Below are 9,849 nucleotides of genomic sequence, written 5' to 3'. Positions count from 1 at the left end.
CACTGCTTCATTTTTATTTGCTAGATTATTTTTTTATGTTCCTATCACAAATCCTTTTCAAACTCTTCACAAGAGCTATAATACCTGTGCTACTATTTAAAATATTTTCCTACATGGTAAAACATTGCAGATAATCTATCAATTCCAGTTTGCTTTCCCCTGGAGACATATTTCTTGAATCCTTCTATTCTCCTCTTCTAATCTGCGTGGTGTGATCTGGCTATTGCAGAGATGGGACTCCCCTTTTCTTCACTTCTGTACTAGATCCCTTGTACCTTAGATTTGCTTTCTTTGTTTTTCTTGTTTACTCTCTGATTTTGCTGCATAACATCATCCTGTAGCTTCCTGAGATATAGTGCATGGGAATTGCCATGTAACATTTCTGAGAACTCGGATGTCTAAAAATGTGTTTATATTACCTTTGTACTTTTGATAGGTTGGCTGGATATGGATCCTAATTTTTTTTCATAATTCTGCAGATTTCTCCATCGTCTTCTAGCTTCTAACGTCTCTAATAAGAAGTCTAATGTGAAGAAGAAGAAGAAGAAGAAGAAGAAGAAGAAGAAGAAGAAGAAGAAGAAGAAGTAGTAATAGTAGTAGTAGTAGTAGTCACCTAACGTCATTCTGATTCTTTAGCTTTTGAAAGTAACTAATCTTTTCTCCTGGACGCTTTTGGATGGATTTTTAAGAAAATCTCTGGTGTTTTTAAAATTTTTAAAAAGATTTTATTATTTATTTGATGAGAAAGACACAGTGAGAGAGAGAGGGAACACAAGCAGGGGGAGTGGGAGAGGGAGAAGCAGGCTTCCCGCCGAGCAGGGAGCCTGATACGGGGCTCAATGCCAGGACTCTGGGATCATGACCTGAGCCGAAGGCAGACGCTTAATGACTGAGCCACCCAGGTGCCCCTATTTTTTTAAATTTGTAATGACATGCTTTGCTTAGGTCCTCTGTTACTCATTTTGCTGGGCTTATCATTTCAATGTGAGGAAATTATCTTGAATTTTTTTTAAAGATTTTATTTATTTGTCAGAGAGAGAGAGAGAGAGAGAGCGTGCACAAGCAGGGGGAGTGGCAGGCAGAGGGAGAAGCAGGCTCCCCATTGAGCAAGGAGCCCAATGTGGGACTGGATCCCAGGACCCTGGGATTATGACCTGAGCTGAAGGCAGACACTCAACTGACCGAGCCACCCAGGTGTCCCTATTTTGCATTTTTTTATTAACCAAAGCTCCTCTCTGTTTTTTGTTGTTTCTTTGCTTGTTTTGATTGTGGTTGTTCTTCTTTTCTGCATTAGCTATTATTTAGATGTGGAATTTTGAATTAATCATGCAATTTTCCAAAATTTCCTTTTACTTATCTTTTTCTTAGGGTCTATGTTCTGGGAAGTATTCCTCAATTTATCTTCTCGTCCTTCTGATATTTTTTATTTTGTTGACCCTGTTTTTAATTTCCAAGAATTATTTATTTTTCTCTGATTGTGTTTTTATTATTTTTTTTAAAGATTTCTTTATTTTAGAGACTGCGTGCATGAACTGGGGGAGGGGCAGAGGGAGAGGGAGAGTCTTAAGCAGACTCCCCTGAAGCTCAACAGGGGTAGAGCTTGATCTCACCACCCTGAGATCATGACCTGAACCAAAACCAAGAGTTGGATGCTTAACTGACTGATCCACCTAGATGCCCCTATTATTATTATTATTATTTTATCAAGTCAATATCTTCTCCTAGCTATTTGTGGATATTAAATGCGGGTTTAATATTTTTTCAACTTTTTGCATTTTTTCATTCCCTCTGAATGCCACTGGCTTCTTGGATGTCTCTTTATATTAAGAAGCTGTTTGGAATATATGTGTGTACAGGTAGGACATATCTACTGGGGCTTCAGGAAAGCTGCATAGCAGAGGCCCACCTCTTCCAGTGAGTAGTATCAAATGTCAGCATATGCAAATCTTTCCCTCATCCTCCCCTCAATCTTTTTATATCTCAAGAGAAGAGAATTATCTAGTCTCCAGCCTTAGGGAATATGCCTAGTTGCCTGCATTCTTGGGGTTGAGTCATGGAAAAGTGGTGGGTGTCTCAATATTCAGTGTATAGGTTTTTAAATTTTATTTTTAAATTTACATACAGTAGCATTCACTTTTTGTGGTTTATAGTTTTATGAGTTTTGACAAATGCAAAGAGTCACAAACCACCACCACCACAATAGAAATAGAACAGTTTCATCATCCTCCAAAATACCCTCATGCTTGCCCTTTGTAGTCAATCTCTCCTCCAAGCCCTAACCATTAGCAACCACTGATGTCTTAAAACATTCCTAAGGTTTTGCTTTGCCAGAATATCATATTCATGAAATCATTACCTTTTCATTTGGCATAATGCATTTGTGATTCATCCATCCAATTACACACATCAGCAGTTCGTTCATTTTTTTTTTCACTGATTAGTATTCCATTCTATGGATGTATCACTGATTGTTCATCCAATCCCCTGTTGAAGGACATTTGGATTGGTTCTAGTGTTTGGTGATGATAAATAAAGCTTTTATAAACATTTGCCTACAGGTCTATGTATGAAAGATTCCATTTAAATCCCACCCTCTAGAAGTAAGATCATATGGTAAATGCATATTTAACTTTGTAAAAAACTGACAACTGTTTTTTCAAAGTGACTGTACTATTTTGCATTTTTCATGAGCAATGTATGAGTTTCAGTTGCTCCACAACCTCACCAGAATTGGTATTAAGATTTGTTTGATTTTTAAGTCATTCTGATGGGTGAATAGTGATATCACACAGTGGTTTTAATTCGCATTTCCCTAATGACCTATCATGCTGATCATCTTTTCACATGCCTATTTGTAATCTATATATCTTACTTGGTGGAATAGCTTTTGAATATTTTGCCCATGTTTCCTAGGATGTTTGTTTCCTCATTGTTGAGTTTTAAGACTTCTTTATGTGTTCTGGATGTATCACTGCTTTTTCAGATATCTGGTTTGCCGATAGTTTCTCCTAGTCTGTGGCTTGTCTTTTCACACTTTTAATAGTGGCTTTCACAGAGCATAAGTTCTTAGTTTTAGTGAGGTGCAATTTATCAATTTTGTCTTATATGAATTGTGCTTTTGGTATCATATCTAAGATTTCTTTGCCTAACCAATGTCATAAATGTTTTGTTCTATGTTTTCTTATACAAATTGTATTGTTTTACATGCATTTAGATCTATAACCCACTTTGAATTAATTTTTGTAAAGATGTGAAGTATAAGACAGTGTTTATTTTTTCATATATGTATGTCTAATTTTTCCAGCAACATTTGTTGAAAAGATGATTCTTTCTCCATTGGATTTCCTTGCCCCTTGGTCAAAAATAAATTGACCATATTTGTATAAGTCTATTTCTGACTTTATGTCTTATTCCATTTATCTATCCTTGAACCAATATCTCACTGTTTTGTTGGTTTATAGTGAAATTTAAGGTCAGATTGTATGTGGCCTCCAACTTTTTCTGTGTCTTCGAAATTGTTGTGGTCCTTCTCTTTTTGTTTTTTTACAGAAATTTTAAATCACCTTGTTCCTATCTACAAAAGTTCCTCTGGGATTTTGATTGGGATTGCAGTACAAATATTTGTGGAGAACACATGTAAGATACCTCTCAGAGGCTCTTAGGTGTAGTCAAGAAAATTTTGTGGAAAAGTCCTAAATCAGCATGCATTTCCAACAAACTTTGACTTAGGACTCCTGCTTCTGGTCATGATGGAGTAACGGGAATTATTTCCTGGTAGAAATAACATCAATAAAAAAAACTAGAAAAATATGTTAAACAATGGGTTCCAAGACATTGTGCATCAATGAATGAAGAGCAGTTTCTCTTGAGAAATGGGAAACATATGAGATGAGCATTATGCATGATGGAGTTCAATATCTTGGGGTGTGAAGTCTGCAAAAATTTGCAGAATAGAATGCTAGAGAGGAGAATGCTGCATTGAGAGTGAAGTCCGGAGATCTGGATTGAGATGGAAGTCCAGAGACCTCCAGATAGTACCTTTTCAGTATTCTTTAGGGTATGGATAAACACATACATATGAGAAAACTACTCTAGGCAGGGAAAAGGACCACTTAAAAAGATTAAAATGAATGTACTTAGTGTTTACATGGGGCCTGAAATAGTGCCTGTTGCCACCAGCCAAAATGGGAAAACTCAATTCTGGGAGAGATGATAGAACACTCAGGCAGCTCCTGCTAAGAATTTGGGTAAATAATTAGCCTTAGACTGGCACTACTCTGAACCTGCTAACAAATCAGGAAGGCCAGATCCAAACAAATCTAACAGTTTTGCAATAACTTAACTTCATCCAAGAATAAAGCTTAAGAAGATTTATGGGAATACAAAAATATCCAGTACCCAACAAGATAAAATTCTTAACGCCTGGCATCAAATCAAAAAATTACCAGGCATGCAAAGAAGCAGGAAAATATGATTCATAATGAGGATAAAAACCCGAACCAATCAAAGTGGACCCAGAACTGAAACAGATGCTAGAATTAGCAGACAAAGACATTAAGACAGTTATTATAACTGTATGCCAGATGTTTGAAAAGCTGGGGGAAAGATTGAACAAGTAGAGATGTGATATAAATAAAAAGCCTAAATCATACTTTTAAGATGATAACTAAAATCTCAGAGATGGAAAGAGTCACTGATAGAACTATTGGCAGATTAGACACTGCAAAAGAAATATTTACTGAACTTGATGACACAGCAATAGAAACTAGGCAAAATGAAAAAAAAAACAGAATAAGAGAATCACTGAGATGTGGAATCGCTCCAGGGTTCAATATGTGAACTTGAAGTCTACAGAAGAAAAGACAATGAGGTTGAGACAGAAAATATTTGAAAAAATAATGACTGAAAGTTTTTCAAATTTGAAGGAAACTAAAAACCCATATGACCAAGATGACCGATGAATCCCAAACAAACTAAAACACACAAACAAAATAACAAAAACTACATCAAAGCACATAAAATCACATTCTTCAAACCATGATAAGCACAAAATCTCAAAAGGAGCCGGAGGGAAAAAAGACATATTAAGTAGAGAGAAACAAAGATAGAGATTGCAGCAGATTTTTTTTTTTCACAAAAACAACACAAAAGAAAAGGCAGTGGAGCAACATCTAGAAAGTTTACTGGAAGAAAAACTGTCAACTGAGAATTCTACACTCAGTAAAAATAACTTTTAAGTTCACATATGAAGTAAAGACTTTTTCCAATATATGAATGCTGATAGAATTCATCCCAACAGAGGCACAATACAAAAACTATTAAAAGACCTTTAGACAGAATGAAAGTACCAGATGGAAATATGGATATACACAAAGGAATGAAGAACATTGGAAATAGTAACTATGTTTGTAAATGTAAAAGGACTTTTTCTTGTTTACTTAAATGTCTGTAAAGGATAATTGACTACACAAAAACAATAACAATAACAAGGCATTATGGAGTTTAAAACATATGTAGAAATAAAAACGTATGATAAAAGACAGGTTGGCTGAAATGGAAGTATACTGCTATGGTTTTTTTATATGTGATGTGGTATAACATCCCTTGAGGGTAAAGATAAGTTAAAGGTATATACTAAAGATAAGTTCAAGATGAGTACTAAAGCCCCTAAAGCAACTGCTAAAATAACCAAGTGAAGAATAATATCTAATAAGCCAACAAAGGAAATAAAATAGAACTATAAAAATACTTTATTAATTCAAAAATATGAGAAATGAAGAAAATGGGAACAAATAAGCTGGGACAAATAACAAGATTTAAATCTAACCATATAATCAATCACATAAAAGTAAAGGGTTTAAAAACTTTAATTGAAAGGCAAAGACTTTCATATTGGCCAAAAAGCATGACCTACCTTTGACTGCCTACAAAAAACCCACTTTAAATATGTTAGAGTCAAGTTAAGAGTAAAAGAATGGAAAACGATATACCATGCTAATACCAATCTAAAGACAGTTGGAGTGGTTTATTAATAACAGACAAGGTGGACCTCAGAACGAAGAATATTATGTTAGGTAAATGATAATTTCACAAGGATAAAGACTTCAATTCACCAAGAGGACATGGAAATCCTAAAATTGTATGTACTTAGTAGAAGAGTTTCAAAATACATGAAGCAAAACCTGCATGGAGATAAGAGATAAATCCACAAATGTAATCAGAGAATTAAATCTAGCTGATAGGATAAGTAGACAAAATATTAGTAAGGCTGTAGAACATTTGAATAACACTTTAAATCAACCTGACCTAATTGATATTTATAGAAAACTTTAGCAGCAACAGAATACACATTCCTTTCAAATGCATGTGGAACATTTGCCAAGATAGATTGAGTTTTGGGCCATAAAAATGTCTCAACAAGTTCTCAGACCATAGTGGATTTAAGTTAGAAATTAATAACTGGAAGTTTCTGAAAAATTTCTGAATATTTAGGAACTAAGTAACATACTTCTAAATAACTCATGGGTTAATTAAGAGATCAAAAAGAAATGATAAAGTATTTTATACTGAATGAAAGTGAAAACAGAAAATATCAAAATATGTGGGATGCTATTCAGGCAGTTATTAGAGGGTGATTTATAGCACTAAATATCTATATTATTAGATAATAAATTTCTCATATCATTGACTTCAGTTTTCACTTTAACAAACTAGAAAAAGCGCAAATTAAACCCAAAGTAAACAGAAGATAGGACATGATTAAAGATTAGAATGGAAAACAAAGAAACAATAAAAAAATCAGTGAAATCAAAAGCTGGTTCTTAGATAAAAAATAAATAAAATTCATAACCTTATTTATTAGAAACCAAAAAAAAAAAGAAAGAAAAGAGAAGAAACAAGTTACCAGTATCAGGAATAAAAGAGGAGATGTAACTACAGATTTTACAGATAATAAGTGGGTAATAAAGAAATATTATGAAGAATTTTATGCTAATAAATTTGACAACTTTGAAGAAATGAACAAATCCTTTGAAAGACACAAAGCACTAAAGCTCTCACTCAAGAAGAAATCATTAACCTGAATAGCCTTATATCTATCAAAGTAATTGAAGGTATAGTTAAAATCCTCCCTAAAAAGAAAAATCCTATTTTCATTGGTAAATTTTACTGAACATTTGGGGAAAAAACAATACAAATTTTATATGAAGTCTTCCAGAAAACTGAAATGTAGGGTATACTTTCCATCTCATTCTGTGTGGATGACATGCCCTTGTACTAAAACCAAACAAATAAATTACAAGAAAAAAAAATACAAAGCAATATACCTAGAGGACATACATGTAAAATTCTTAAGCAAACTAGCAAATCAAACCTAACAATGTATATATATTTAAAAAGATACATTATGACCAAGCAAGGCTTATCCCAGGAATACAGGGGTTGGTTTAATACTTGAAAATCTATCAATATAATTCATCATATTAATAAACTGAGAAAGAAATGCCATATGAATATCTCAATATACACAGAAAAAGTATTTGACAAAATTCCATTTCTGGTTGAAATTTTTTTTTCTCAACTTGATAAAAGGCACATATGACAAATCTATGGCTGAAATCACACTTACTGGTGAACTGAATGCTTTCCCCCTAAGATAAAAAACAAGGCAACGATGCACAATCTCACCACTTCTGTAGATCATCATATGGAGTTTCTAGCCAGTGCAACCAGGCAAGGAAAAGAAATAAAAGGCATCAAGAACAGAAAGGAAGAAGTAAAACTAGTTGTTTTTTTTTTTTCCAAACACGACATGGTTGTCTATGGGGAAAGTTTGAGGGAAATATACAAAAAAGTTACTAGAACTAATAACAACTTAGAAAAGTTGCAGGATACAACACTAATATCCAAAAGTCAATGTGTTTCTGTGTATTAGCAATGAGCTATCAGAAATTGAAATTAAAAAAATATCATTACAGCAGTACCAAAATTATGAAATATTTGGGATGAGTCTGATGAGCAAAGTTCAAGACTACAAACCATGCTAAAAAGAATTTTGGGGAGGTTTAAGTAAAAGGAGAGATAGATTGCGCCCATATATTGAAAGACTTAAAACCCATCAGATATCAGTTCTCTTCAAATTGATCTATAGATTCCACATAATCCCAGCGTAGAACGACAAGGTCTGGACTAACATTCCACTAACATGTTTAAGCCACACCGTAGAATGTGCTAGAGGAGAAATACAGCCGTTGTTGCCATTACACTAGATACCTGACTTGGCAAGGCTGCCTGCAACTTAACTTGGCCTCAACTGTTCCTCCTGTTCCTCCTGCCAGCACTGATTCCACTTGTAAAGACTTTGCTTTGCAATCATAGCTTCTGCTAAAAGCCAAAAGGCTCTGCCACCACACTCTCCAGTAATGGATACTCTGACAGAGGTAGTTTCTCACGTTGCTCACTTTTGGACTGAAGTCTCCTGGGGGTGTAACACACTACCAGCACCAAGTTACCTGCCTGTGCTCTAGTTGCAAAGGAGGCTGAGCAAGGGATACATCCACATGTTTAATCTTGAAAAGGTGAAACTCATAAAGTGGAACATTTCCCAAAATTAGAAAGGTGTTGGAAAGTTTTGGGAAGTCAGAAATGTGACATATGTCCCATATATAAGCCAAATACTAAAAATAATCACCATAAAATAATTGGACTTTAGCTGTATTTTAAAAGAAACTGCCTACATTAGAAGTATGTGAGTCCTTGTGTTAGTCCTCAAGACAAGAATCCAGGGTGTACATCCATCTCTGCTTCTGAAAATGTGCGTGCAGGTGGCAGTCAGAAAGACAGCATATAAGAATAAAACATAGCCTAAAGGATGTGGAGAGTTTTCAGCAAAAATCTAAGAAGGAAAGACCTATTTCCCCTCATCCAATCTGCATTGCTTTCTAGGGAGCCACAGAGACAATGGAGACAGGGGGCCATATGCAGTTAGCCCATGAGCAGACATGGAAATCTTGTGGGGAGTGTATCTATCAGTGAGCCCTACCTTGAATCCTGAAGCCTAGGTAAAGGAATGGTGGGAAATGAAGTTTGTAGCTTTCCAGCCTCTCTAGCTCTTTGGGGGTGGGATGATGGATGAGTGAGTCAATGGACAGTACCAACCACCAGTGGCCAAGAAGGAACTCATACATATGCCCACCCCATTCTCAGAGAGAGAAGGGGGTCTAAAGGAGCTGCGCTGTAGCAAGGAAGGGGTCATTTTGAGAACCATAAATGTCTATCACTCAGATGATCCTGTTGCCCGCGTCCCCTTGTGTCAGTGACTTGGAGAGAATTCTAGTAGAAATGACTCAGCCATTTCGTGGAACTCTCTCCAAGTCCCTAGGCACATGAAGCAGCCCTGCTATGAGCCTCAGTAATGAGGTATATATACCTGAGGGAGGGAACTTCCCTTCACAGGAAACACAGCAGAAGTAGGATTGACTACGAATACCATTGGCAAGAGAGAGCACCAGGCATATCCGCCGAGGCAGCATGGCAGATCTGACAAACTGGGAGCTGGCTCCAGCACCATCAACAGCGGTTCAGAGGACATTTCCCCGGCCCCCTGGACCATCCAGAAACCGGAGAAAAGGGAAACCACATGCTCCCCAAGGTAGTTGAGAGTAGCTTTCATGAAGGAACCCTGCAGAAGTTTAGAAATAATTGCGGCATATAGGGTCAGGGGCTGCTGATTGGAGGTGGGGGGAAGCTAGGTTCACTGTTGAGGAGCCCTGAACAAAAGGTTTCTGCCTTTTTAGTCCCCCGCGGGGTGAGGAGGAGGAAGGGGAGGATGGACCAGGAATGGAAAAGTAC

The sequence above is a fragment of the Callorhinus ursinus genome, unplaced genomic scaffold (assembly GCF_003265705.2).
Source record: "Callorhinus ursinus isolate GAN/ISIS: 27379988/994484 unplaced genomic scaffold, GSC_fseal_2.0 scaffold63, whole genome shotgun sequence".
Lineage (NCBI taxonomy): Eukaryota > Metazoa > Chordata > Mammalia > Carnivora > Otariidae > Callorhinus > Callorhinus ursinus.
The sequence above is the reverse complement of the archived record's forward strand: the minus strand, read 5'-3'. Positions refer to the sequence as shown.